The sequence below is a fragment of the Equus caballus genome, chromosome X (assembly GCF_041296265.1).
Source record: "Equus caballus isolate H_3958 breed thoroughbred chromosome X, TB-T2T, whole genome shotgun sequence".
NCBI lineage: Eukaryota > Metazoa > Chordata > Mammalia > Perissodactyla > Equidae > Equus > Equus caballus.
In genome coordinates this window covers 57,722,828-57,745,769 of record NC_091715.1, presented here as the reverse complement: position 1 = coordinate 57,745,769, position 22,942 = coordinate 57,722,828, and positions in this window count along the sequence as shown.

The window sequence follows — 22,942 nt, the reverse complement described above, 5'->3', positions numbered from 1 at the left end:
CTGCGTTTCACAGGCCTTTGGAAGACATGTTCCCACTAGGCTGTAAGAGCACTGTGCAGAGCGAGTTGTTTCTTAGCTTCCCAAAGAGCTGGCAGCAAGATGCTGTGGGGCCCAACTCGCCCTTTGGAAAGAAGCCTGCACGTTGTGCCTTTCAGCTCTAGGGCAAAGTAGCACACCCAGAGCAGAAGTCCTACTTCAGCCAGATCAGGCCTGCAAAGAAACTGCGTTTCACAGGCCTTTGGAAGACATGTTCCCGGTAGGCTGTAAGAGCACTGTGCAGAGCGAGTTGTTTCTTAGCTTCCCAAAGAGCTGGAAGCAAGATGCTGTGGGGCCCAACTCGCCCTTTGGAAAGAAGCCTGCACGTTGTGCCTTTCAGCTCTAGGGCAAAGTAGCACACCCAGAGCAGAAGTCCTACTTCAGCCAGATCAGGCCTGCAAAGAAACTGCGTTTCACAGGCCTTTGGAAGAGATGTTCCCGGTAGGCTGTAAGAGCACTGTGCAGAGCGAGTTGTTTCTTAGCTTCCCAAAGAGCTGGAAGCAAGATGCTGTGGGGCCCAACTCGCCCTTTGGAAAGAAGCCTGCACGTTGTGCCTTTCAGCTCTAGGGCAAAGTAGCACACCCAGAGCAGAAGTCCTACTTCAGCCAGATCAGGCCTGCAAAGAAACTGCGTTTCACAGGCCTTTGGAAGACATGTTCCCACTAGGCTGTAAGAGCACTGTGCAGAGCGAGTTGTTTCTTAGCTTCCCAAAGAGCTGGAAGCAAGATGCTGTGGGGCCCAACTCGCCCTTTGGAAAGAAGCCTGCACGTTGTGCCTTTCAGCTCTAGGGCAAAGTAGCACACCCAGAGCAGAAGTCCTACTTCAGCCAGATCAGGCCTGCAAAGAAACTGCGTTTCACAGGCCTTTGGAAGAGATGTTCCCGGTAGGCTGTAAGAGCACTGTGCAGAGCGAGTTGTTTCTTAGCTTCCCAAAGAGCTGGAAGCAAGATGCTGTGGGGCCCAACTCGCCCTTTGGAAAGAAGCCTGCACGTTGTGCCTTTCAGCTCTAGGGCAAAGTAGCACACCCAGAGCAGAAGTCCTACTTGAGCCAGATCAGGCCTGCAAAGAAACTGCGTTTCACAGGCCTTTGGAAGACATGTTCCCACTAGGCTGTAAGAGCACTGTGCAGAGCGAGTTGTTTCTTAGCTTCCCAAAGAGCTGGAAGCAAGATGCTGTGGGGCCCAACTCGCCCTTTGGAAAGAAGCCTGCACGTTGTGCCTTTCAGCTCTAGGGCAAAGTAGCACACCCAGAGCAGAAGTCCTACTTCAGCCAGATCAGGCCTGCAAAGAAACTGCGTTTCACAGGCCTTTGGAAGAGATGTTCCCGGTAGGCTGTAAGAGCACTGTGCAGAGCGAGTGGTTTCTTAGCTTCCCAAAGAGCTGGAAGCAAGATGCTGTGGGGCCCAACTCGCCCTTTGGAAAGAAGCCTGCACGTTGTGCCTTTCAGCTCTAGGGCAAAGTAGCACACCCAGAGCAGAAGTCCTACTTCAGCCAGATCAGGCCTGCAAAGAAACTGCATTTCACAGGCCTTTGGAAGACATGTTCCCGGTAGGCTGTAAGAGCACTGTGCAGAGCGAGTTGTTTCTTAGCTTCCCAAAGAGCTGGAAGCAAGATGCTGTGGGGCCCAACTCGCCCTTTGGAAAGAAGCCTGCACGTTGTGCCTTTCAGCTCTAGGGCAAAGTAGCACACCCAGAGCAGAAGTCCTACTTCAGCCAGATCAGGCCTGCAAAGAAACTGCGTTTCACAGGCCTTTGGAAGACATGTTCCCACTAGGCTGTAAGAGCACTGTGCAGAGCGAGTTGTTTCTTAGCTTCCCAAAGAGCTGGAAGCAAGATGCTGTGGGGCCCAACTCGCCCTTTGGAAAGAAGCCTGCACGTTGTGCCTTTCAGCTCTAGGGCAAAGTAGCACACCCAGAGCAGAAGTCCTACTTCAGCCAGATCAGGCCTGCAAAGAAACTGCGTTTCACAGGCCTTTGGAAGACATGTTCCCGGTAGGCTGTAAGAGCACTGTGCCGAGCGAGTTGTTTCTTAGCTTCCCAAAGAGCTGGAAGCAAGATGCTGTGGGGCCCAACTCGCCCTTTGGAAAGAAGCCTGCACGTTGGGCCTTTCAGCTCAGGGCAATGGAGCACACCCAGAGCAGAAGTCCTACTTCAGCCAGATCAGGCCTGCAAAGAAACTGCGTTTCACAGGCCTTTGGAAGAGATGTTCCCGGTAGGCTGTAAGAGCACTGTGCAGAGCGAGTTGTTTCTTAGCTTCCCAAAGAGCTGGAAGCAAGATGCTGTGGGGCCCAACTCGCCCTTTGGAAAGAAGCCTGCACGTTGTGCCTTTCAGCTCTAGGGCAAAGTAGCACACCCAGAGCAGAAGTCCTACTTCAGCCAGATCAGGCCTGCAAAGAAACTGCGTTTGACAGGCCTTTGGAAGACATGTTCCCGGTAGGCTGTAAGAGCACTGTGCAGAGCGAGTTGTTTCTTAGCTTCCCAAAGAGCTGGAAGCAAGATGCTGTGGGGCCCAACTCGCCCTTTGGAAAGAAGCCTGCACGTTGTGCCTTTCAGCTCTAGGGCAATGTAGCACACCCAGAGCAGAAGTTCTACTTCTGCCAGATCAGGCCTGCAAAGAAACTGCGTTCCAAAGGCATTTGCAGGAGATGTTGCAGGATGGCTGTAAGAGAGGAGTGCAGAGCGAGTTGTTTCTTAGCTTCCAAAGGAGCTGGAAGCAAGATGCTTTGGGGCCCAAATCGCCCTTTGGAAAGAAGCCTGCACGTTGTGCCTTTCAGCTCTAGGGCAATGTAGCACACCCAGAGCAGAAGTCCTACTTCAGCCAGATCAGGCCTGCAAAGAAACTGCGTTTCACAGGCCTTTGGAAGAGATGTTCCCGGTAGGCTGTAAGAGCACTGTGCAGAGCGAGTTGTTTCTTAGCTTCCCAAAGAGCTGGAAGCAAGATGCTGTGGGGCCCAACTCGCCCTTTGGAAAGAAGCCTGCACGTTGTGCCTTTCAGCTCTAGGGCAATGTAGCACACCCAGAGCAGAACTCCTACTTCAGCCAGATCAGGCCTGCAAAGAAACTGCGTTTCACAGGCCTTTGGAAGAGATGTTCCCACTACGGTGTAAGAGCACTGAGCAGAGCGAGTTGTTTCTAAGCTTCCCAAAGAGCTGGAAGCACGATGCTGTGGGGCCCAACTCGCCCTTTGGAAAGAAGCCTGCACGTTGTGCCTTTCAGCTCTAGGGCAATGTAGCACACCCAGAGCAGAAGTCCTACTTCAGCCAGATCAGGCCTGTAAAGAAACTGTGTTTCACAGGCCTTTGGAAGAGATGTTCCCGGTAGGCTGTAAGAGCACTGTGCAGAGCGAGTTGTTTCTTAGCTTCCCAAAGAGCTGGAAGCAAGATGCTGTGGGGCCCAAATCGCCCTTTGGAAAGAAGCCTGCACGTTGTGCCTTTCAGCTCTAGGGCAATGTAGCACACCCAGAGCAGAAGTCCTACTTCAGCCAGATCAGGCCTGCAAAGAAACTGCGTTTCACAGGCCTTTGGAAGAGATGTTCCCAGTAAGCTGCAAGAGCACTGTGCAGAGCGAGTTGTTTCTTAGCTTCCCAAAGAGCTGGAAGCAAGAGACTGTAGGGCCCAACTCGCCCTTTGGAAAGAAGCCGGCACGTTCTGCCTTTCAGCTCTAGGGCAATGTAGCACACCCAGAGCAGAAGTCCTACTTCAGCCAGATCTGGCCTGCAAAGAAACTGCGTTTCGCAGGCCTTTAGAGGAGATGTTCCCGTTAGGCTGTAAGAGCACTAGGCAGAGCGAGTTGTTTCTTAGCTTCCCAAAGAGCTGGAAGCAAGATGCTGTGGGGCCCAACTCGCCCTTTGGAAAGAAGCCTGCACGTTGTGCCTTTCAGCTCTAGGGCAATGTAGCACACCCAGAGCAGAAGTCCTACTTCAGCCAGATCAGGCCTGCAAAGAAACTGCATAACAGGCCTTTGGAAGAGATGTTCCCGGTAGGCTGTAAGAGCACTGTGCAGAGCGAGTTGTTTCTTAGCTTCCCAAAGAGCTGGAAGCAAGATGCTGTGGGGCCCAACTCGCCCTTTGGAAAGAAGCCTGCACGTTGTGCCTTTCAGCTCTAGGGCAAAGTAGCACACCCAGAGCAGAAGTCCTACTTCAGCCAGATCAGGCCTGCAAAGAAACTGCGTTTCACAGGCCTTTGGAAGACATGTTCCCGGTAGGCTGTAAGAGCACTGTGCAGAGCGAGTTGTTTCTTAGCTTCCCAAAGAGCTGGAAGCAAGATTCTGTGGGGCCCAACTCGCCCTTTGGAAAGAAGCCTGCACGTTGTGCCTTTCAGCTCTAGGGCAAAGTAGCACACCCAGAGCAGAAGTCCTACTTCAGCCAGATCAGGCCTGCAAAGAAACTGCGTTTCACAGGCCTTTGGCAGACATGTTCCCACTAGGCTGTAAGAGCACTGTGCAGAGCGAGTTGTTTCTTAGCTTCCCAAAGAGCTGGAAGCAAGATGCTGTGGGGTCCAACTCGCCCTTTGGAAAGAAGCCTGCACGTTGTGCCTTTCAGCTCTAGGGCAAAGTAGCACACCCAGAGCAGAAGTCCTACTTCAGCCAGATCAGGCCTGCAAAGAAACTGCGTTTCACAGGCCTTTGGAAGTGATGTTCCCGGTAGGCTGTAAGAGCACTGTGCAGAGCGAGTTGTTTCTTAGCTTCCCAAAGAGCTGGAAGCAAGATGCTGTGGGGCCCAACTCGCCCTTTGGAAAGAAGCCTGCACGTTGTGCCTTTCAGCTCTAGGGCAAAGTAGCACACCCAGAGCAGAAGTCCTACTTCAGCCAGATCAGGCCTGCAAAGAAACTGCGTTTCACAGGCCTTTGGAAGTGCTGTTCCCGGTAGGCTGTAAGAGCACTGTGCCGAGCGTGTTGTTTCTTAGCTTCCCAAAGAGCTGGAAGCAAGATGCTGTGGGGCCCAACTCGCCCTTTGGAAAGAAGCCTGCACGTTGTGCCTTTCAGCTCTAGGGCAAAGTAGCACACCCAGAGCAGAAGTCCTACTTCAGCCAGATCAGGCCTGCAAAGAAACTGCGTTTCACAGGCCTTTGGAAGACATGTTCCCACTAGGCTGTAAGAGCACTGTGCAGAGCGAGTTGTTTCTTAGCTTCCCAAAGAGCTGGAAGCAAGATGCTGTGGGGCCCAACTCGCCCTTTGGAAAGAAGCCTGCACGTTGTGCCTTTCAGCTCTAGGGCAAAGTAGCACACCCAGAGCAGAAGTCCTACTTCAGCCAGATCAGGCCTGCAAAGAAACTGCGTTTCACAGGCCTTTGGAAGACATGTTCCCACTAGGCTGTAAGAGCACTGTGCAGAGCGAGTTGTTTCTTAGCTTCCCAAAGAGCTGGAAGCAAGATGCTGTGGGGCCCAACTCGCCCTTTGGAAAGAAGCCTGCACGTTGTGCCTTTCAGCTCTAGGGCAAAGTAGCACACCCAGAGCAGAAGTCCTACTTCAGCCAGATCAGGCCTGCAAAGAAACTGCGTTTCACAGGCCTTTGGAAGACATGTTCCCGGTAGGCTGTAAGAGCACTGTGCAGAGCGAGTTGTTTCTTAGCTTCCCAAAGAGCTGGAAGCAAGATGCTGTGGGGCCCAACTCGCCCTTTGGAAAGAAGCCTGCACGTTGTGCCTTTCAGCTCTAGGGCAAAGTAGCACACCCAGAGCAGAAGTCCTACTTCAGCCAGATCAGGCCTGCAAAGAAACTGCGTTTCACAGGCCTTTGGAAGACATGTTCCCGGTAGGCTGTAAGAGCACTGTGCAGAGCGAGTTGTTTCTTAGCTTCCCAAAGAGCTGGAAGCAAGATGCTGTGGGGCCCAACTCGCCCTTTGGAAAGAAGCCTGCACGTTGTGCCTTTCAGCTCTAGGGCAATGTAGCACACCCAGAGCAGAAGTCCTACTTCAGCCAGATCAGGCCTGCAAAGAAACTGCGTTTCACAGGCCTTTGGAAGAGATGTTCCCGGTAGGCTGTCAGAGCACTGTGCAGAGCGAGTTGTTTCTTAGCTTCCCAAAGAGCTGGAAGCAAGATGCTGTGGGGCCCAACTCGCCCTTTGGAAAGAAGCCTGCACGTTGTGCCTTTCAGCTCTAGGGCAAAGTAGCACACCCAGAGCAGAAGTCCTACTTCAGCCAGATCAGGCCTGCAAAGAAACTGCGTTTCACAGGCCTTTGGAAGAGATGTTCCCGGTAGGCTGTAAGAGCACTGTGCAGAGCGAGTTGTTTCTTAGCTTCCCAAAGAGCTGGAAGCAAGATGCTGTGGGGCCCAACTCGCCCTTTGGAAAGAAGCCTGCACGTTGTACCTTTCAGCTCTAGGGCAAAGTAGCACACCCAGAGCAGAAGTCCTACTTCAGCCAGATCAGGCCTGCAAAGAAACTGCGTTTCACAGGCCTTTGGAAGTGATGTTCCCGGTAGGCTGTAAGAGCACTGTGCAGAGCGAGTTGTTTCTTACCTTCCCAAAGAGCTGGAAGCAAGATGCTGTGGGGCCCAACTCGCCCTTTGGAAAGAAGCCTGCACGTTGTGCCTTTCAGCTCTAGGGCAAAGTAGCACACCCAGAGCAGAAGTCCTACTTCAGCCAGATCAGGCCTGCAAAGAAACTGCGTTTCACAGGCCTTTGGAAGTGATGTTCCCGGTAGGCTGTAAGAGCACTGTGCCGAGCGAGTTGTTTCTTAGCTTCCCAAAGAGCTGGAAGCAAGATGCTGTGGGGCCCAACTCGCCCTTTGGAAAGAAGCCTGCACGTTGTGCCTTTCAGCTCTAGGGCAAAGTAGCACACCCAGAGCAGAAGTCCTACTTCAGCCAGATCAGGCCTGCAAAGAAACTGCGTTTCACAGGCCTTTGGCAGACATGTTCCCACTAGGCTGTAAGAGCACTGTGCAGAGCGAGTTGTTTCTTAGCTTCCCAAAGAGCTGGAAGCAAGATGCTGTGGGGCCCAACTCGCCCTTTGGAAAGAAGCCTGCACGTTGTGCCTTTCAGCTCTAGGGCAAAGTAGCACACCCAGAGCAGAAGTCCTACTTCAGCCAGATAAGGCCTGCAAAGAAACTGCGTTTCACAGGCCTTTGGAAGACATGTTCCCGGTAGGCTGTAAGAGCACTGTGCAGAGCGAGTTGTTTCTTAGCTTCCCAAAGAGCTGGAAGCAAGATGCTGTGGGGCCCAACTCGCCCTTTGGAAAGAAGCCTGCACGTTGTGCCTTTCAGCTCTAGGGCAAAGTAGCACACCCAGAGCAGAAGTCCTACTTCAGCCAGATCAGGACTGCAAAGAAACTGCGTTTCACAGGCCTTTGGAAGACATGTTCCCACTAGGCTGTAAGAGCACTGTGCAGAGCGAGTTGTTTCTTAGCTTCCCAAAGAGCTGGAAGCAAGATGCTGTGGGGCCCAACTCGCCCTTTGGAAAGAAGCCTGCACGTTGTGCCTTTCAGCTCTAGGGCAAAGTAGCACACCCAGAGCAGAAGTCCTACTTCAGCCAGATCAGGCCTGCAAAGAAACTGCGTTTCACAGGCCTTTGGAAGACATGTTCCCACTAGGCTGTAAGAGCACTGTGCAGAGCGAGTTGTTTCTTAGCTTCCCAAAGAGCTGGAAGCAAGATGCTGTGGGGCCCAACTCGCCCTTTGGAAAGAAGCCTGCACGTTGTGCCTTTCAGCTCTAGGGCAAAGTAGCACACCCAGAGCAGAAGTCCTACTTGAGCCAGATCAGGCCTGCAAAGAAACTGCGTTTCACAGGCCTTTGGAAGAGATGTTCCCGGTAGGCTGTAAGAGCACTGTGCAGAGCGAGTTGTTTCTTAGCTTCCCAAAGAGCTGGAAGCAAGATCCTGTAGGGCCAAACTCGCCCTTTGGAAAGAAGCCTGCACGTTCTGCCTTTCAGCTCTAGGGCAATGTAGCACACCCAGAGCAGAAGTCCTACTTCAGCCAGATCTGGCCTGCAAAGAAACTGCGTTTCGCAGGCCTTTGGAGGAGATGTTCCCGTTAGGCTTTAAGAGCACTAGGCAGAGCGAGTTGTTTCTTAGCTTCCCAAAGAGCTGGAAGCAAGATGCTGTGGGGCCCAACTCGCCCTTTGGAAAGAAGCCTGCACGTTGTGCCTTTCAGCTCTAGGGCAAAGTAGCACACCCAGAGCAGAAGTCCTACTTCAGCCAGATCAGGCCTGCAAAGAAACTGCGTTTCACAGGCCTTTGGAAGACATGTTCCCACTAGGCTGTAAGAGCACTGTGCCGAGCGAGTTGTTTCTTAGCTTCCCAAAGAGCTGGAAGCAAGATGCTGTGGGGCCCAACTCGCCCTTTGGAAAGAAGCCTGCACGTTGTGCCTTTCAGCTCTAGGGCAAAGTAGCACACCCAGAGCAGAAGTCCTACTTGAGCCAGATCAGGCCTGCAAAGAAACTGCGTTTCACAGGCCTTTGGAAGAGATGTTCCCACTAGGCTGTAAGAGCACTGTGCAGAGCGAGTTGTTTCTTAGCTTTTCAAAGAGCTGGAAGCAAGATGCTGTGGGGCCCAACTCGCCCTTTGGAAAGAAGCCTGCACGTTGTGCCTTTCAGCTCTAGGGCAAAGTAGCACACCCAGAGCAGAAGTCCTACTTCAGCCAGATCAGGCCTGCAAAGAAACTGCGTTTCACAGGCCTTTGGAAGACATGTTCCCGGTAGGCTGTAAGAGCACTGTGCAGAGCGAGTTGTTTCTTAGCTTCCCAAAGAGCTGGAAGCAAGATGCTGTGGGGCCCAACTCGCCCTTTGGAAAGAAGCCTGCACGTTGTGCCTTTCAGCTCTAGGGCAAAGTAGCACACCCAGAGCAGAAGTCCTACTTCAGCCAGATCAGGCCTGCAAAGAAACTGCGTTTCACAGGCCTTTGGAAGAGATGTTCCCGGTAGGCTGTAAGAGCACTGTGCAGAGCGAGTTGTTTCTTAGCTTCCCAAAGAGCTGGAAGCAAGATGCTGTGGGGCCCAACTCGCCCTTTGGAAAGAAGCCTGCACGTTGTGCCTTTCAGCTCTAGGGCAAAGTAGCACACCCAGAGCAGAAGTCCTACTTCAGCCAGATCAGGCCTGCAAAGAAACTGCGTTTCACAGGCCTTTGGAAGACATGTTCCCGGTAGGCTGTAAGAGCACTGTGCAGAGCGAGTTGTTTCTTAGCTTCCCAAAGAGCTGGAAGCAAGATGCTGTGGGGCCCAACTCGCCCTTTGGAAAGAAGCCTGCACGTTGTGCCTTTCAGCTCTAGGGCAAAGTAGCACACCCAGAGCAGAAGTCCTACTTCAGCCAGATCAGGCCTGCAAAGAAACTGCGTTTCACAGGCCTTTGGAAGAGATGTTCCCGGTAGGCTGTAAGAGCACTGTGCAGAGCGAGTTGTTTCTTAGCTTCCCAAAGAGCTGGAAGCAAGATGCTGTGGGGCCCAACTCGCCCTTTGGAAAGAAGCCTGCACGTTGTGCCTTTCAGCTCTAGGGCAAAGTAGCACACCCAGAGCAGAAGTCCTACTTCAGCCAGATCAGGCCTGCAAAGAAACTGCGTTTCACAGGCCTTTGGAAGACATGTTCCCACTAGGCTGTAAGAGCACTGTGCAGAGCGAGTTGTTTCTTAGCTTCCCAAAGAGCTGGAAGCAAGATGCTGTGGGGCCCAACTCGCCCTTTGGAAAGAAGCCTGCACGTTGTGCCTTTCAGCTCTAGGGCAAAGTAGCACACCCAGAGCAGAAGTCCTACTTCAGCCAGATCAGGCCTGCAAAGAAACTGCGTTTCACAGGCCTTTGGAAGAGATGTTCCCGGTAGGCTGTAAGAGCACTGTGCAGAGCGAGTTGTTTCTTAGCTTCCCAAAGAGCTGGAAGCAAGATGCTGTTGGGCCCAACTCGCCCTTTGGAAAGAAGTCTGCACGTTGTGTCTTTCAGCTCTAGGGCAAAGTAGCACACCCAGAGCAGAGGTCCTACTTCAGCCAGATCAGGCCTGCAAAGAAACTGCGTTTCACAGGCCTTTGGAAGACATGTTCCCACTAGGCTGTAAGAGCACTGTGCAGAGCGAGTTGTTTCTTAGCTTCCCAAAGAGCTGGAAGCAAGATGCTGTGGGGCCCAACTCGCCCTTTGGAAAGAAGCCTGCACGTTGTGCCTTTCAGCTCTAGGGCAAAGTAGCACACCCAGAGCAGAAGTCCTACTTCAGCCAGATCAGGCCTGCAAAGAAACTGCGTTTCACAGGCCTTTGGAAGAGATGTTCCCGGTAGGCTGTAAGAGCACTGTGCAGAGCGAGTTGTTTCTTAGCTTCCCAAAGAGCTGGAAGCAAGATGCTGTGGGGCCCAACTCGCCCTTTGGAAAGAAGCCTGCACGTTGTGTCTTTCAGCTCTAGGGCAAAGTAGCACACCCAGAGCAGAAGTCCTACTTCAGCCAGATCAGGCCTGCAAAGAAACTGCGTTTCACAGGCCTTTGGAAGAGATGTTCCCACTAGGCTGTAAGAGCACTGTGCCGAGCGAGTTGTTTCTTAGCTTCCCAAAGAGCTGGAAGCAAGATGCTGTGGGGCCCAACTCGCCCTTTGGAAAGAAGCCTGCACGTTGTGCCTTTCAGCTCTAGGGCAAAGTAGCACACCCAGAGCAGAAGTCCTACTTCAGCCAGATCAGGCCTGCAAAGAAACTGCGTTTCACAGGCCTTGGAAGACATGTTCCCGGTAGGCTGTAAGAGCACTGTGCAGAGCGAGTTGTTTCTTAGCTTCCCAAAGAGCTGGAAGCAAGATGCTGTGGGGCCCAACTCGCCCTTTGGAAAGAAGCCTGCACGTTGTGCCTTTCAGCTCTAGGGCAAAGTAGCACACCCAGAGCAGAAGTCCTACTTCAGCCAGATCAGGCCTGCAAAGAAACTGCGTTTCACAGGCCTTTGGAAGAGATGTTCCCACTAGGCTGTAAGAGCACTGTGCAGAGCGAGTTGTTTCTTAGCTTTTCAAAGAGCTGGAAGCAAGATGCTGTGGGGCCCAACTCGCCCTTTGGAAAGAAGCCTGCACGTTGTGCCTTTCAGCTCTAGGGCAAAGTAGCACACCCAGAGCAGAAGTCCTACTTCAGCCAGATCAGGCCTGCAAAGAAACTGCGTTTCACAGGCCTTTGGAAGACATGTTCCCGGTAGGCTGTAAGAGCACTGTGCAGAGCGAGTTGTTTCTTAGCTTCCCAAAGAGCTGGAAGCAAGATGCTGTGGGGCCCAACTCGCCCTTTGGAAAGAAGCCTGCACGTTGTGCCTTTCAGCTCTAGGGCAAAGTAGCACACCCAGAGCAGAAGTCCTACTTCAGCCAGATCAGGCCTGCAAAGAAACTGCGTTTCACAGGCCTTTGGAAGAGATGTTCCCGGTAGGCTGTAAGAGCACTGTGCAGAGCGAGTTGTTTCTTAGCTTCCCAAAGAGCTGGAAGCAAGATGCTGTGGGGCCCAACTCGCCCTTTGGAAAGAAGCCTGCACGTTGTGCCTTTCAGCTCTAGGGCAAAGTAGCACACCCAGAGCAGAAGTCCTACTTCAGCCAGATCAGGCCTGCAAAGAAACTGCGTTTCACAGGCCTTTGGAAGAGATGTTCCCACTAGGCTGTAAGAGCACTGTGCCGAGCGAGTTGTTTCTTAGCTTCCCAAAGAGCTGGAAGCAAGATGCTGTGGGGCCCAACTCGCCCTTTGGAAAGAAGCCTGCACGTTGTGCCTTTCAGCTCTAGGGCAAAGTAGCACACCCAGAGCAGAAGTCCTACTTCAGCCAGATCAGGCCTGCAAAGAAACTGCGTTTCACAGGCCTTGGAAGACATGTTCCCGGTAGGCTGTAAGAGCACTGTGCAGAGCGAGTTGTTTCTTAGCTTCCCAAAGAGCTGGAAGCAAGATGCTGTGGGGCCCAACTCGCCCTTTGGAAAGAAGCCTGCACGTTGTGCCTTTCAGCTCTAGGGCAAAGTAGCACACCCAGAGCAGAAGTCCTACTTCAGCCACATCAGGCCTGCAAAGAAACTGCGTTTCACAGGCCTTTGGAAGAGATGTTCCCACTAGGCTGTAAGAGCACTGTGCAGAGCGAGTTGTTTCTTAGCTTTTCAAAGAGCTGGAAGCAAGATGCTGTGGGGCCCAACTCGCCCTTTGGAAAGAAGCCTGCACGTTGTGCCTTTCAGCTCTAGGGCAAAGTAGCACACCCAGAGCAGAAGTCCTACTTCAGCCAGATCAGGCCTGCAAAGAAACTGCGTTTCACAGGCCTTTGGAAGACATGTTCCCGGTAGGCTGTAAGAGCACTGTGCAGAGCGAGTTGTTTCTTAGCTTCCCAAAGAGCTGGAAGCAAGATGCTGTGGGGCCCAACTCGCCCTTTGGAAAGAAGCCTGCACGTTGTGCCTTTCAGCTCTAGGGCAAAGTAGCACACCCAGAGCAGAAGTCCTACTTCAGCCAGATCAGGCCTGCAAAGAAACTGCGTTTCACAGGCCTTTGGAAGAGATGTTCCCGGTAGGCTGTAAGAGCACTGTGCAGAGCGAGTTGTTTCTTAGCTTCCCAAAGAGCTGGAAGCAAGATGCTGTGGGGCCCAACTCGCCCTTTGGAAAGAAGCCTGCACGTTGTGCCTTTCAGCTCTAGGGCAAAGTAGCACACCCAGAGCAGAAGTCCTACTTCAGCCAGATCAGGCCTGCAAAGAAACTGCGTTTCACAGGCCTTTGGAAGACATGTTCCCACTAGGCTGTAAGAGCACTGTGCAGAGCGAGTTGTTTCTTAGCTTCCCAAAGAGCTGGAAGCAAGATGCTGTGGGGCCCAACTCGCCCTTTGGAAAGAAGCCTGCACGTTGTGCCTTTCAGCTCTAGGGCAAAGTAGCACACCCAGAGCAGAAGTCCTACTTCAGCCAGATCAGGCCTGCAAAGAAACTGCGTTTCACAGGCCTTTGGAAGAGATGTTCCCGGTAGGCTGTAAGAGCACTGTGCAGAGCGAGTTGTTTCTTAGCTTCCCAAAGAGCTGGAAGCAAGATGCTGTGGGGCCCAACTCGCCCTTTGGAAAGAAGCCTGCACGTTGTGCCTTTCAGCTCTAGGGCAAAGTAGCACACCCAGAGCAGAAGTCCTACTTCAGCCAGATCAGGCCTGCAAAGAAACTGCGTTTCACAGGCCTTTCGAAGACATGTTCCCACTAGGCTGTAAGAGCACTGTGCAGAGCGAGTTGTTTCTTAGCTTCCCAAAGAGCTGGAAGCAAGATGCTGTGGGGCCCAACTCGCCCTTTGGAAAGAAGCCTGCACGTTGTGCCTTTCAGCTCTAGGGCAAAGTAGCACACCCAGAGCAGAAGTCCTACTTCAGCCAGATCAGGCCTGCAAAGAAACTGCGTTTCACAGGCCTTTGGAAGAGATGTTCCCACTAGGCTGTAAGAGCACTGTGCCGAGCGAGTTGTTTCTTAGCTTCCCAAAGAGCTGGAAGCAAGATGCTGTGGGGCCCAACTCGCCCTTTGGAAAGAAGCCTGCACGTTGTGCCTTTCAGCTCTAGGGCAAAGTAGCACACCCAGAGCAGATGTCCTACTTCAGCCAGATCACGCCTGCAAAGAAACTGCGTTTCACAGTCCTTTGGAAGACATGTTCCCACTAGGCTGTAAGAGCACTGTGCAGAGCGAGTTGTTTCTTAGCTTCCCAAAGAGCTGGAAGCAAGATGCTGTGGGGCCAAACTCGCCCTTTGGAAAGAAGCCTGCACGTTGTGCCTTTCAGCTCTAGGGCAAAGTAGCACACCCAGAGCAGAAGTCCTACTTGAGCCAGATCAGGCCTGAAAAGAAACTGCGTTTCACAGGCCTTTGGAAGACATGTTCCCACTAGGCTGTAAGAGCACTGTGCAGAGCGAGTTGTTTCTTAGCTTCCCAAAGAGCTGGAAGCAAGATGCTGTGGGGCCCAACTCGCCCTTTGGAAAGAAGCCTGCACGTTGTGCCTTTCAGCTCTAGGGCAAAGTAGCACACCCAGAGCAGAAGTCCTACTTCAGCCAGATCAGGCCTGCAAAGAAACTGCGTTTCACAGGCCTTTGGAAGACATGTTCCCACTAGGCTGTAAGAGCACTGTGCAGAGCGAGTTGTTTCTTAGCTTCCCAAAGAGCTGGAAGCAAGATGCTGTGGGGCCCAACTCGCCCTTTGGAAAGAAGCCTGCACGTTGTGCCTTTCAGCTCTAGGGCAAAGTAGCACACCCAGAGCAGAAGTCCTACTTCAGCCAGATCAGGCCTGCAAAGAAACTGCGTTTCACAGGCCTTTGGAAGACATGTTCCCGGTAGGCTGTAAGAGCACTGTGCAGAGCGAGTTGTTTCTTAGCTTCCCAAAGAGCTGGAAGCAAGATGCTGTGGGGCCCAACTCGCCCTTTGGAAAGAAGCCTGCACGTTGTGCCTTTCAGCTCTAGGGCAAAGTAGCACACCCAGAGCAGAAGTCCTACTTCAGCCAGATCAGGCCTGCAAAGAAACTGCGTTTCACAGGCCTTTGGAAGACATGTTCCCGGTAGGCTGTAAGAGCACTGTGCAGAGCGAGTTGTTTCTTAGCTTCCCAAAGAGCTGGAAGCAAGATGCTGTGGGGCCCAACTCGCCCTTTGGAAAGAAGCCTGCACGTTGTGCCTTTCAGCTCTAGGGCAAAGTAGCACACCCAGAGCAGAAGTCCTACTTCAGCCAGATCAGGCCTGCAAAGAAACTGCGTTTCACAGGCCTTTGGAAGAGATGTTCCCGGTAGGCTGTAAGAGCACTGTGCAGAGCGAGTTGTTTCTTAGCTTCCCAAAGAGCTGGAAGCAAGATGCTTTGGGGCCCAACTCGCCCTTTGGAAAGAAGCCTGCACGTTGTGCCTTTCAGCTCTAGGGCAAAGTAGCACACCCAGAGCAGAAGTCCTACTTCAGCCAGATCAGGCCTGCAAGGAAACTGCGTTTCACAGGCCTTTGGAAGACATGTTCCCGGTAGGCTGTAAGAGCACTGTGCAGAGCGAGTGGTTTCTTAGCTTCCCAAAGAGCTGGAAGCAAGATGCTGTGGGGCCCAACTCGCCCTTTGGAAAGAAGCCTGCACGTTGTGCCTTTCAGCTCTAGGGCAAAGTAGCACACCCAGAGCAGAAGTCCTACTTCAGCCAGATCAGGCCTGCAAAGAAACTGCGTTTCACAGGCCTTTGGAAGACATGTTCCCGGTAGGCTGTCAGAGCACTGTGCCGAGCGAGTTGTTTCTTAGCTTCCCAAAGAGCTGGAAGCAAGATGCTGTGGGGCCCAACTCGCCCTTTGGAAAGAAGCCTGCACGTTGTGCCTTTCAGCTCTAGGGCAAAGTAGCACACCCAGAGCAGAAGTCCTACTTCAGCCAGATCAGGCCTGCAAAGAAACTGCGTTTCACAGGCCTTTGGAAGACATGTTCCCTGTAGGCTGTAAGTGCACTGTGCAGAGCGAGTTGTTTCTTAGCTTCCCAAAGAGCTGGAAGCAAGATGCTGTGGGGCCCAACTCGCCCTTTGGAAAGAAGCCTGCACGTTGTACCTTTCAGCTCTAGGGCAAAGTAGCACACCAAGAGCAGAAGTCCTACTTCAGCCAGATCAGGCCTGCAAAGAAACTGCGTTTCACAGGCCTTTGGAAGTGATGTTCCCGGTAGGCTGTAAGAGCACTGTGCAGAGCGAGTTGTTTCTTAGCTTCCCAAAGAGCTGGAAGCAAGATGCTGTGGGGCCCAACTCGCCCTTTGGAAAGAAGCCTGCACGTTGTGCCTTTCAGCTCTAGGGCAAAGTAGCACACCCAGAGCAGAAGTCCTACTTCAGCCAGATCAGGCCTGCAAAGAAACTGCGTTTCACAGGCCTTTGGAAGAGATGTTCCCGGTAGGCTGTCAGAGCACTGTGCAGAGCGAGTTGTTTCTTAGCTTCCCAAAGAGCTGGAAGCAAGATGCTGTGGGGCCCAACTCGCCCTTTGGAAAGAAGCCTGCACGTTGTGCCTTTCAGCTCTAGGGCAAGGTAGCACACCCAGAGCAGAAGTCCTACTTCAGCCAGATCAGGCCTGCAAAGAAACTGCGTTTCACAGGCCTTTGGAAGACATGTTCCCGGTAGGCTGTAAGTGCACTGTGCAGAGCGAGTTGTTTCTTAGCTTCCCAAAGAGCTGGAAGCAAGATGCTGTGGGGCCCAACTCGCCCTTTGGAAAGAAGCCTGCACGTTGTACCTTTCAGCTCTAGGGCAAAGTAGCACACCCAGAGCAGAAGTCCTACTTCAGCCAGATCAGGCCTGCAAAGAAACTGCGTTTCACAGGCCTTTGGAAGTGATGTTCCCGGTAGGCTGTAAGAGCACTGTGCAGAGCGAGTTGTTTCTTAGCTTCCCAAAGAGCTGGAAGCAAGATGCTGTGGGGCCCAACTCGCCCTTTGGAAAGAAGCCTGCACGTTGTGCCTTTCAGCTCTAGGGCAAAGTAGCACACCCAGAGCAGAAGTCCTACTTCAGCCAGATCAGGCCTGCAAAGAAACTGCGTTTCACAGGCCTTTGGAAGTGATGTTCCCGGTAGGCTGTAAGAGCACTGTGCAGAGCGAGTTGTTTCTTAGCTTCCCAAAGAGCTGGAAGCAAGATGCTGTGGGGCCCAACTCGCCCTTTGGAAAGAAGCCTGCACGTTGTGCCTTTCAGCTCTAGGGCAAAGTAGCACACCCAGAGCAGAAGTCCTACTTCAGCCAGATCAGGCCTGCAAAGAAACTGCGTTTCACAGGCCTTTGGAAGACATGTTCCCACTAGGCTGTAAGAGCACTGTGCAGAGCGAGTTGTTTCTTAGCTTCCCAAAGAGCTGGAAGCAAGATGCTGTGGGGCCCAACTCGCCCTTTGGAAAGAAGCCTGCACGTTGTGCCTTTCAGCTCTAGGGCAAAGTAGCACACCCAGAGCAGAAGTCCTACTTCAGCCAGATCGGGCCTGCAAAGAAACTGCGTTTCACAGGACTTTGGAAGAGATGTTCCCACTAGGCTGTAAGAGCACTGTGCAGAGCGAGTGGTTTCTTAGCTTCCCAAAGAGCTGGAAGCAAGATGCTGTGGGGCCCAACTCGCCCTTTGGAAAGAAGCCTGCACGTTGTGCCTTTCAGCTCTAGGGCAAAGTAGCACACCCAGAGCAGAAGTCCTACTTCTGCCAGATCAGGCCTGCAAAGAAACTGCGTTTCACAGGCCTTTGGAAGACATGTTCCCGGTAGGCTGTAAGAGCACTGTGCAGAGCGAGTTGTTTCTTAGCTTCCCAAAGAGCTGGAAGCAAGATGCTGTGGGGCCCAACTCGCCCTTTGGAAAGAAGCCTGCACGTTGTGCCTTTCAGCTCTAGGGCAAAGTAGCACACCCAGAGCAGAAGTCCTACTTCAGCCAGATCAGGCCTGCAAAGAAACTGCGTTTCACAGGCCTTTGGAAGACATGTTCCCACTAGGCTGTAGGAGCACTGTGCAGAGCGAGTTGTTTCTTAGCTTCCCAAAGAGCTGGAAGCAAGATGCTGTGGGGCCCAACTCGCCCTTTGGAAAGAAGCCTGCACGTTGTGCCTTTCAGCTCTAGGGCAAAGTAGCACACCCAGAGCAGAAGTCCTACTTGAGCCAGATCAGGCCTGCAAAGAAACTGCGTTTCACAGGCCTTTGGAAGACATGTTCCCGGTAGGCTGTAAGAGCACTGTGCAGAGCGAGTTGTTTCTTAGCTTCCCAAAGAGCTGGAAGCAAGATGCTGTGGGGCCCAACTCGCCCTTTGGAAAGAAGCCTGCACGTTGTGCCTTTCAGCTCTAGGGCAAAGTAGCACACCCAGAGCAGAAGTCCTACTTGAGCCAGATCAGGCCTGCAAAGAAACTGCGTTTCACAGGCCTTTGGAAGAGATGTTCCCGGTAGGCTGTAAGAGCACTGTGCAGAGCGAGTTGTTTCTTAGCTTCCCAAAGAGCTGGAAGCAAGATGCTGTGGGGCCCAACTCGCCCTTTGGAAAGAAGCCTGCACGTTGTGCCTTTCAGCTCTAGGGCAAAGTAGCACACCCAGAGCAGAAGTCCTACTTGAGCCAGATCAGGCCTGCAAAGAAACTGCGTTTCACAGGCCTTTGGAAGACATGTTCCCACTAGGCTGTAAGAGCACTGTGCAGAGCGAGTTGTTTCTTAGCTTCCCAAAGAGCTGGAAGCAAGATGCTGTGGGGCCCAACTCGCCCTTTGGAAAGAAGCCTGCACGTTGTGCCTTTCAGCTCTAGGGCAAAGTAGCACACCCAGAGCAGAAGTCCTACTTCAGCCAGATCAGGCCTGCAAAGAAACTGCGTTTCACAGGCCTTTGGAAGACATGTTCCCGGTAGGCTGTAAGAGCACTGTGCAGAGCGAGTTGTTTCTTAGCTTCCCAAAGAGCTGGAAGCAAGATGCTGTGGGGCCCAACTCGCCCTTTGGAAAGAAGCCTGCACGTTGTGCCTTTCAGCTCTAGGGCAAAGTAGCACACCAAGAGCAGAAGTCCTACTTCAGCCAGATCAGGCCTGCAAAGAAACTGCGTTTCACAGTCCTTTGGAAGACATGTTCCCACTAGGCTGTAAGAGCACTGTGCAGAGCGAGTTGTTTCTTAGCTTCCCAAAGAGCTGGAAGCAAGATGCTGTGGGGCCCAACTCGCCCTTTGGAAAGAAGCCTGCACGTTGTGCCTTTCAGCTCTAGGGCAAAGTAGCACACCCAGAGCAGAAGTCCTACTTCAGCCAGATCAGGCCTGCAAAGAAACTGCGTTTCACAGGCCTTTGGAAGAGATGTTCCCGGTAGGCTGTAAGAGCACTGTGCAGAGCGAGTTGTTTCTTAGCTTCCCAAAGAGCTGGAAGCAAGATGCTGTGGGGCCCAACTCGCCCTTTGGAAAGAAGCCTGCACGTTGTGCCTTTCAGCTCTAGGGCAAAGTAGCACACCCAGAGCAGAAGTCCTACTTCAGCCAGATCAGGCCTGCAAAGAAACTGCGTTTCACAGGCCTTTGGAAGAGATGTTCCCGGTAGGCTGTAAGAGCACTGTGCAGAGCGAGTTGTTTCTTAGCTTCCCAAAGAGCTGGAAGCAAGATGCTGTGGGGCCCAACTCGCCCTTTGGAAAGAAGCCTGCACGTTGTGCCTTTCAGCTCTAGGGCAAAGTAGCACACCCAGAGCAGAAGTCCTACTTCAGCCAGATCAGGCCTGCAAAGAAACTGCGTTTCACAGGCCTTTGGAAGACATGTTCCCACTAGGCTGTAAGAGCACTGTGCAGAGCGAGTTGTTTCTTAGCTTCCCAAAGAGCTGGAAGCAAGATGCTGTGGGGCCCAACTCGCCCTTTGGAAAGAAGCCTGCACGTTGTGCCTTTCAGCTCTAGGGCAAAGTAGCACACCCAGAGCAGAAGTCCTACTTCAGCCAGATCAGGCCTGCAAAGAAACTGCGTTTCACAGGCCTTTGGAAGAGATGTTCCCGGTAGGCTGTAAGAGCACTGTGCAGAGCGAGTTGTTTCTTAGCTTCCCAAAGAGCTGGAAGCAAGATGCTGTGGGGCCCAACTCGCCCTTTGGAAAGAAGCCTGCACGTTGTGCCTTTCAGCTCTAGGGCAAAGTAGCACACCCAGAGCAGAAGTCCTACTTCAGCCAGATCAGGCCTGCAAAGAAACTGCGTTTCACAGGCCTTTGGAAGACATGTTCCCACTAGGCTGTAAGAGCACTGTGCAGAGCGAGTTGTTTCTTAGCTTCCCAAAGAGCTGGAAGCAAGATGCTGTGGGGCCCAACTCGCCCTTTGGAAAGAAGCCTGCACGTTGTGCCTTTCAGCTCTAGGGCAAAGTAGCACACCCAGAGCAGAAGTCCTACTTGAGCCAGATCAGGCCTGCAAAGAAACTGCGTTTCACAGGCCTTTGGAAGAGATGTTCCCGGTAGGCTGTAAGAGCACTGTGCAGAGCGAGTTGTTTCTTAGCTTCCCAAAGAGCTGGAAGCAAGATGCTGTGGGGCCCAACTCGCCCTTTGGAAAGAAGCCTGCACGTTGTGCCTTTCAGCTCTAGGGCAAAGTAGCACACCCAGAGCAGAAGTCCTACTTCAGCCAGATCAGGCCTGCAAAGAAACTGCGTTTCACAGGCCTTTGGAAGTGATGTTCCCGGTAGGCTGTAAGAGCACTGCGCCGAGCGAGTTGTTTCTTAGCTTCCCAAAGAGCTGGAAGCAAGATGCTGTGGGGCCCAACTCGCCCTTTGGAAAGAAGCCTGCACGTTGTGCCTTTCAGCTCTAGGGCAAAGTAGCACACCCAGAGCAGAAGTCCTACTTGAGCCAGATCAGGCCTGCAAAGAAACTGCGTTTCACAGGCCTTTGGAAGACATGTTCCCACTAGGCTGTAAGAGCACTGTGCAGAGCGAGTTGTTTCTTAGCTTCCCAAAGAGCTGGAAGCAAGATGCTGTGGGGCCCAACTCGCCCTTTGGAAAGAAGCCTGCACGTTGTGCCTTTCAGCTCTAGGGCAAAGTAGCACACCCAGAGCAGAAGTCCTACTTCAGCCAGATCAGGCCTGCAAAGAAACTGCGTTTCACAGTCCTTTGGAAGAGATGTTCCCACTAGGCTGTAAGAGCACTGTGCCGAGCGAGTTGTTTCTTAGCTTCCCAAAGAGCTGGAAGCAAGATGCTGTGGGGCCCAACTCGCCCTTTGGAAAGAAGCCTGCACGTTGTGCCTTTCAGCTCTAGGGCAAAGTAGCACACCCAGAGCAGATGTCCTACTTCAGCCAGATCACGCCTGCAAAGAAACTGCGTTTCACAGTCCTTTGGAAGACATGTTCCCACTAGGCTGTAAGAGCACTGTGCAGAGCGAGTTGTTTCTTAGCTTCCCAAAGAGCTGGAAGCAAGATGCTGTGGGGCCAAACTCGCCCTTTGGAAAGAAGCCTGCACGTTGTGCCTTTCAGCTCTAGGGCAAAGTAGCACACCCAGAGCAGAAGTCCTACTTGAGCCAGATCAGGCCTGAAAAGAAACTGCGTTTCACAGGCCTTTGGAAGACATGTTCCCACTAGGCTGTAAGAGCACTGTGCAGAGCGAGTTGTTTCTTAGCTTCCCAAAGAGCTGGAAGCAAGATGCTGTGGGGCCCAACTCGCCCTTTGGAAAGAAGCCTGCACGTTGTGCCTTTCAGCTCTAGGGCAAAGTAGCACACCCAGAGCAGAAGTCCTACTTCAGCCAGATCAGGCCTGCAAAGAAACTGCGTTTCACAGGCCTTTGGAAGACATGTTCCCACTAGGCTGTAAGAGCACTGTGCAGAGCGAGTTGTTTCTTAGCTTCCCAAAGAGCTGGAAGCAAGATGCTGTGGGGCCCAACTCGCCCTTTGGAAAGAAGCCTGCACGTTGTGCCTTTCAGCTCTAGGGCAAAGTAGCACACCCAGAGCAGAAGTCCTACTTCAGCCAGATCAGGCCTGCAAAGAAACTGCGTTTCACAGGCCTTTGGAAGACATGTTCCCGGTAGGCTGTAAGAGCACTGTGCAGAGCGAGTTGTTTCTTAGCTTCCCAAAGAGCTGGAAGCAAGATGCTGTGGGGCCCAACTCGCCCTTTGGAAAGAAGCCTGCACGTTGTGCCTTTCAGCTCTAGGGCAAAGTAGCACACCCAGAGCAGAAGTCCTACTTCAGCCAGATCAGGCCTGCAAAGAAACTGCGTTTCACAGGCCTTTGGAAGACATGTTCCCGGTAGGCTGTAAGAGCACTGTGCAGAGCGAGTTGTTTCTTAGCTTCCCAAAGAGCTGGAAGCAAGATGCTGTGGGGCCCAACTCGCCCTTTGGAAAGAAGCCTGCACGTTGTGCCTTTCAGCTCTAGGGCAAAGTAGCACACCCAGAGCAGAAGTCCTACTTCAGCCAGATCAGGCCTGCAAAGAAACTGCGTTTCACAGGCCTTTGGAAGAGATGTTCCCGGTAGGCTGTAAGAGCACTGTGCAGAGCGAGTTGTTTCTTAGCTTCCCAAAGAGCTGGAAGCAAGATGCTTTGGGGCCCAACTCGCCCTTTGGAAAGAAGCCTGCACGTTGTGCCTTTCAGCTCTAGGGCAAAGTAGCACACCCAGAGCAGAAGTCCTACTTCAGCCAGATCAGGCCTGCAAGGAAACTGCGTTTCACAGGCCTTTGGAAGACATGTTCCCGGTAGGCTGTAAGAGCACTGTGCAGAGCGAGTGGTTTCTTAGCTTCCCAAAGAGCTGGAAGCAAGATGCTGTGGGGCCCAACTCGCCCTTTGGAAAGAAGCCTGCACGTTGTGCCTTTCAGCTCTAGGGCAAAGTAGCACACCCAGAGCAGAAGTCCTACTTCAGCCAGATCAGGCCTGCAAAGAAACTGCGTTTCACAGGCCTTTGGAAGACATGTTCCCGGTAGGCTGTCAGAGCACTGTGCCGAGCGAGTTGTTTCTTAGCTTCCCAAAGAGCTGGAAGCAAGATGCTGTGGGGCCCAACTCGCCCTTTGGAAAGAAGCCTGCACGTTGTGCCTTTCAGCTCTAGGGCAAAGTAGCACACCCAGAGCAGAAGTCCTACTTCAGCCAGATCAGGCCTGCAAAGAAACTGCGTTTCACAGGCCTTTGGAAGACATGTTCCCTGTAGGCTGTAAGTGCACTGTGCAGAGCGAGTTGTTTCTTAGCTTCCCAAAGAGCTGGAAGCAAGATGCTGTGGGGCCCAACTCGCCCTTTGGAAAGAAGCCTGCACGTTGTACCTTTCAGCTCTAGGGCAAAGTAGCACACCAAGAGCAGAAGTCCTACTTCAGCCAGATCAGGCCTGCAAAGAAACTGCGTTTCACAGGCCTTTGGAAGTGATGTTCCCGGTAGGCTGTAAGAGCACTGTGCAGAGCGAGTTGTTTCTTAGCTTCCCAAAGAGCTGGAAGCAAGATGCTGTGGGGCCCAACTCGCCCTTTGGAAAGAAGCCTGCACGTTGTGCCTTTCAGCTCTAGGGCAAAGTAGCACACCCAGAGCAGAAGTCCTACTTCAGCCAGATCAGGCCTGCAAAGAAACTGCGTTTCACAGGCCTTTGGAAGAGATGTTCCCGGTAGGCTGTCAGAGCACTGTGCAGAGCGAGTTGTTTCTTAGCTTCCCAAAGAGCTGGAAGCAAGATGCTGTGGGGCCCAACTCGCCCTTTGGAAAGAAGCCTGCACGTTGTGCCTTTCAGCTCTAGGGCAAGGTAGCACACCCAGAGCA